Raw genomic sequence first — 5992 nt, 5'->3', positions numbered from 1 at the left:
TATGACGTCAACGGCGACGAAATCGTCGCCGCGCTCCGGACGCTGTATGTGCAAGTGAAAGGGCGCGAGGGACGCGCGCTTTCACGGGGAACGAACGCACGTCGGAGAGCAAACGCGCATTCTGCTCCGTGCTCCCTGAAGGGCTGCAGAATTAAGCGTCTCTTTCCTCCTTTCCATATATAAAGAGCAAACGCAACTTTTTCCGTCGCGCGAAAGGCTGTGGGGCGACGGGAGGGAGGGAGGGGAGGCGACGTTTATCTGCGGCACCAAATACGTATTTATATAAAAACGCCGACGGCGTCGACAACAGTTCTGCGCGTTGCTGGTGCTGCTGCATGTCCAAGTTTATAGAGCTGATAAAACTACTATCCTTACTCCGTTTAGCTCTCTACTAGTTTGCTATCGCAATTGGTGCTTCGCCTTTCGGGTGAAACTGCGACAAATGTTTACGGTCAGCCTCCTATGGGTTCAGTCTTTCAGCCTCCGAGAAAAAGAAACATGCTTTATATGTTTCAATTATATATAACCCAATGCTATTGATAGCTTTCAGGTGACGTCACGCACCCACCTTATCAGCATGTCGGTGCACCAACATGGCGACTACGAGCACCTCAGTCCAATCCATCTCATTGAAAGCTTTCACGTGACGTTACGCACCTAGCTTATTATCGTGTCGGTGCACCAACATGGCGGCTACAATGACGTCAGTGCAAGCCATCTATACCACCTGAAACTCATCCACACACCGTAGTTTCCGATAGAATTGACTTTGAAAACGTTAGTTGGTTGAATATCGCACTTCTGCCACGCTAAAGGTCTTAATGAAGAAAATTGGCCCCTGCACTTGTACTGATGTATCTGCTTGTGTGCACGCCACAGACATTTCATGCTACGCATTTCTTGGATAGCGTTCAGTCGCTTCAGTGTCTACCGCGTACGCTGCGCGTGTGCGCTCCATACACTCGCGGTTGACATTGGCAGCTGTTTTTACACCGAATTATACTACCATTGTGTTAAATCCGTAACAGAAATATATAGGGACATATCATTATTTATCGCTAAATATTAAATTAAATTCTGGGGTTTTACATACCCAAACAACCATATGATCATGAGGCACGTCGTGGGAAATGCGGCGGCTACGTCGTTATTTATTGCTCTATTACATGACATCTTGTATTACAGAACGACAGTTGCAAAAGCATTTGAGTTTTCCACAGCGACCTTGCATGGCACATATAAAGCTTGGAATGCCACAAGGTGGCACCAACAAGCAAGTGATTAATAACATCCATACCAAGTCCTACGCCGGGTATTCGACGCCCGAATATTTCCCTAGTGGCATCTCAAAAAAATAATAAAAAAAATTAAGCTCCACCTAGGAAATCCATAGCATATCTATCAGTGTATCACTTGGGAGCTTTTCAGGGTCATTTTGGTACAACATCCTTAGGATGTCCCCAACGTCCGAACAGGGATATCCATTAGATACACTCAGGCCTGTGTGTCGTGTGGGCTTGTTTTTATAGAAGAGGGCTAACCTCGATGATTTAAGGGAGTTCCAGACACATTTACACATCGTAAGTCGTCGCAATGCAATAAGTGAAAGCGAATTTTGTTGTTAACGTTGTTCATAAAAAGGAAGAAAGTAGAACACAATATAACGTGAGCAACTACTACCGAACAGACTTTATGCTTCCGTATATTGTGCATGTCGACACGCGCTTGTTGTAAGGCAAACCAGCCCGAGAGTGATGAACCCGTCACCCGCCGTGTTTGCTCAGTGGCTATGGTGTTGGGCTGCTCGGCGGCGGCCACATCCCGGCCACGGCGGCCGCATTTCGATGGGGGCGAAAACACCCGTGTACTTAGATTTAGGTGCACGTTAAAGAACCCCAGGTGGTCCAAATTTGGACCACCTGGGGTGCCTCATAACCAGATTGGGGTTTTGGCACGTAAAACCCATCATTTTTTTTTGAACCCGTCATTCCCGACAATCCGGAATGGGCAATTTTATAAAACGAAAAGTGCTAAGCAGGTCGAAAATGCAATAAAATGAACACGCAACAAGACAACGAATCCTTAGTTCGCCTACTGCAAAGCAATGCAACATTAAGCTACGTTAGGTTTCGTTTAATGTTTTATCCACCTAAACAAAACCCCAAGCGCTATTAGCGATAGGCTTCCACATCTACTCTGCCAACAAATGCGTTCATGTACTTTGCGCTTTGCGCTTGGTTCTTATATGTTTGCGCTGGTACGGTTGCCGGTGTTGTCGCGCGCGCCGTATCTTGCAAGCGATCTCCACACGGCTCTGACCTTTGTATGCGCTGTGCATTCGGCCGCTCAGTTTCCGTTGAAGCGATAGACTGCACGAACCTTTGCTCGCTGCGGCGGCTGCGCTTGTTGCCAGCGTTTTGACAGTGGTTGTCTGCGGTCATCGAGTGTGATCTATTCATGTGTGCTTATGCGCGCTGACACCACGCTTGTTAATTCAGTTAGTAAGTGAATGTGTCCTACTTTATGCAGCCGATAAAACTACTATCCCTACTCCGAATAGTTCTTTACTAATTTGCTATCGCAATTGATGTTTCGCCTTTCGGGCGAAACTGCGACATTTTTCATGAGACCCTCCACCTGTAGCTGCCCAGGATCTGCCCCTGGTTCGCAGCATGTCCTGTAATGCATGCCATGCCGGTCTTTGAAGACAAAAGGCGGCTCTTGCTTACATTTATCAAAGAAAACTGGGTCTCTCAGACTTAGGCGCTTCCGAAAGAAGGCGTCAGTTTCAGGGCATTGTTAGCTATGTTTCCGTATTTGTTTTTATCAAGGTTCCTGTAAAACCGGAGCAGGGGCTGGTGAACACCGCAGCGTGATGCAGCTCTAGCTGCACTGGCTTTCTGGCGTCACCGAGAAAGGCTCGGCAAAGCAAGTGGTCACTCTGCTTCTCCACACTGAATGACATGAAACGCTGTTCGAACTTCTGATAGAAAGTGCGTTTTTGAGCAGAAAAACAAGCTTTTGGAGCGTCAAAATGCATATTTCCAAGTGGAAAAATTGCCTTTGAGAGAAGCAAGAGAGATCACAGAAGGAGGGAACCCAATTTAATGGGAAAGAAGCACATTTTTACCAAAAATTATTTAGCTCAACACAAAGTTGTGGCGCTAAAACATGCCAATTTCATGCATGATGACGAAGTAATGACGACGAAATTAAAGGATGAAGCTGTGAAGACGATAGTACGACGACTACAGCATCACGACGATAGTATGACCACAAACTTCTCTAATTTATACTTTAGCTTTAGCTTCTGCTTTCCAGTTTGCTAGAGGATGGGCACTAAAATGGCGGGAACTGTAGAAGTGCACATAGAGATGGAAATTTGGGGAACTCAATTACGGAAGAGCGTTAGGAGTACGCAGTTAGTGCTCGCTCGCTAAGGTACACCAGCCGAAAACAGAAAAATGGCAGCAGTGCAACGAAGAGAAACAAGCTCAGTAGCATGTGCAGCCACTTGCTCCCATTTAACAAAATTTCCAGCCGTCACGCACCCACTTGACCAAACAACAGGAAAGTCACATCGTGAAAAGGCTTTGCTGTACCAGCAGAACGCTTTTCCATACAGCGTTATTATGGAAGTTGTGTGCTCTCACCTCTTAGTTTTGAAAGCGCCATTTCAGCAATGGCTTGAGCCACCACATTTCAAGCGCGTAGCAGCCCTACTCTAGCACCTACCTTTTACTTCTTCCATGTGAACACATGACGAGTTCGTGTGATGAATGATGTCGATTGTTAGATTAGTTGGTTTTTAAAATAGCAGAAACACCTTTTTGGAGCAGCTTCGGAGCACATTATCGACAACGTATCGGGACGTAGCAGGATTGGCCTTCTAGAGCAGTTTGAAGCAGCAATCACATCACTGGCCATGGTATTGAAATTTATAGGCAAGGAGGTGCACAGGAAGAGTGCAATGACTAAGTGAGGGGTCTCGAAATTCGAGAGAGCAGTAGCTTTTCGGTATCATGTGTACTTTGTATTTTTCGATTGAATAACATCCGGGTCACGAGCGAGAGCCGACGCCGCTGTGTGCGTGTCTCGCGTCTTTACCGCAAAGAAAACAACGAAGACGATCGGCGCCGAGCTCACTCGAGCAAGGGTTGTCACGAGAAAGGGAGAGATTGTGAAGAGGAATAGACGCTATTTACTGCAACCCTTTAGGGAGCGTGGCTCAGCTGCCACTAGGAAGGGCAGAGAAGAGGCAGTCCCTTTCTAGTATCCACAGTGTTGGCATGTCTCTTATGCCGCCCCAGAACCCATAGACAACTAGTATTGAGGATTGGGCACGTTGGTATTTCACTACAAACTTGATACAGTGCGATAAAGAAACGGAAGAAACGGTCAAGTGGCCGAGAAAGAAGAAAATAGTTATTTTCTTCTTTTTTGGCCCTTTGGCCGCTTCTTCCATTTTCTTGCCGCGCTGTATTCAAGTTTGTGATGCCATACACAACCGACAGCCCCAACCACAACGGCACGTCAGAATCCGTTTGCCTGTGCACAGGTCATTCACTTTACAGAGCTCTATCGCTGTATCACGCATTTCGCGCTAAGGTTTTAAAACGGCGTAGCGTATACCTATGTGCATATAACCGACGCCCTACCTTATTAGCTAGACTACCCTTTGAAAAAAAACAAGAAAAAAATTTGCCGCGTATCTGCGTGCTTCGCTGCAAATGTCGTCGAAAGACGATAGTCTTCTGCCGGCCGTACTACATGAGTGCTGGTCTGATCCGCGGCCACCCGTGATGCTGTTCTCGTACCATTTCCGTCCTGGCATGAAGGTTTGTTTGTACAGATTTCATTTTACCGCATTATTTCATCAAGCGGCCATTTATGTTTTGCCCTGCCTCAGACAGCGCTTCCTTTATGTTGAATCGGCCGCATCTGGCTGGCATTGATAAAATTGAGGAGGCGCTGCGTGAGACATGGACGCCATCTGGCAATACATCGGGAAACATGAGCTTGTGCAGAGGGTTTCCTTCCTCCATGGCAGAGGGCGCTCGTCGGCGCGCAGTCGGGGAACGTCGTTCATCGGCGCGCATAGCATGGCATTTTCAGCGCAGCTTAAGAAACTAGGGTCTTTAGAGTTACGTATCTATGTATTTTCTATTAAAGGAACACACCTCCTAATACTTACCTAGTGATGTTGCGCCTCAGATATGCGTAATATTTACTTTGTGATCGATAACGTTCACAAGTATGAACAGCCGTACCAGTTTAAGTAGTGCGGGCGGTAAGCAAGTGGTCCAACTTTGGCCGGGTGGCTGAATCGGGTGACAGACAGACAGACAGACAGACAGACAGACAGACAGACAGACCAAATTTTCAGCGTTTAAGTTCCCCAAGAAAGACTATCGTCTTTAAAACAATGTCTCCATAACTCCCCTATCCAACATTCCCAATAAGAACCTGTATGTTCCCATATGTCATGTGGGATTATTTGCTATGGGTGTTATGGGGCATATTGTTGTTTTATAGTGTAGCGTTTCGATATTTATTGTGAAAACCTTTGGGGAGATTCAGATGATAAAGCATCTGTATTTGGCGAAAAATTATTACTTATATGACACGATTTTTGCAACAGACACATTATCAAGATATAATCTCGAAATAACGGTATGCGTTTATATATAGAGCGACGTATAAGACATCAATTCCGTCCTCGTCAGCCAGTCGTGAAGTGCTATCAAAGAGCAGTTTTATTTCAAAATATTTTCTACCACCAGCCCGACCTTGCCCGTGGACGCCTATTGCTTAGATCAACCAGTTAGACACAGCGAACGGCTATCATCCGCGGGATTTCGAGGTGCAACCGAGACACCTCATCCTTTCAATAACCGTCATCGTTGACATAACTGATGCCACGCTGGCCCGCCTAAGTTAACGCACGACGAATGCGGAACGGGGAATGAATAGTCCGCCGGCTTTAAGAGGT

Source organism: Dermacentor silvarum, chromosome 6, assembly GCF_013339745.2.
Source record: "Dermacentor silvarum isolate Dsil-2018 chromosome 6, BIME_Dsil_1.4, whole genome shotgun sequence".
NCBI classification, from domain to species: Eukaryota; Metazoa; Arthropoda; class Arachnida; order Ixodida; family Ixodidae; genus Dermacentor; species Dermacentor silvarum.
This window is presented reverse-complemented; position numbering follows the sequence as displayed.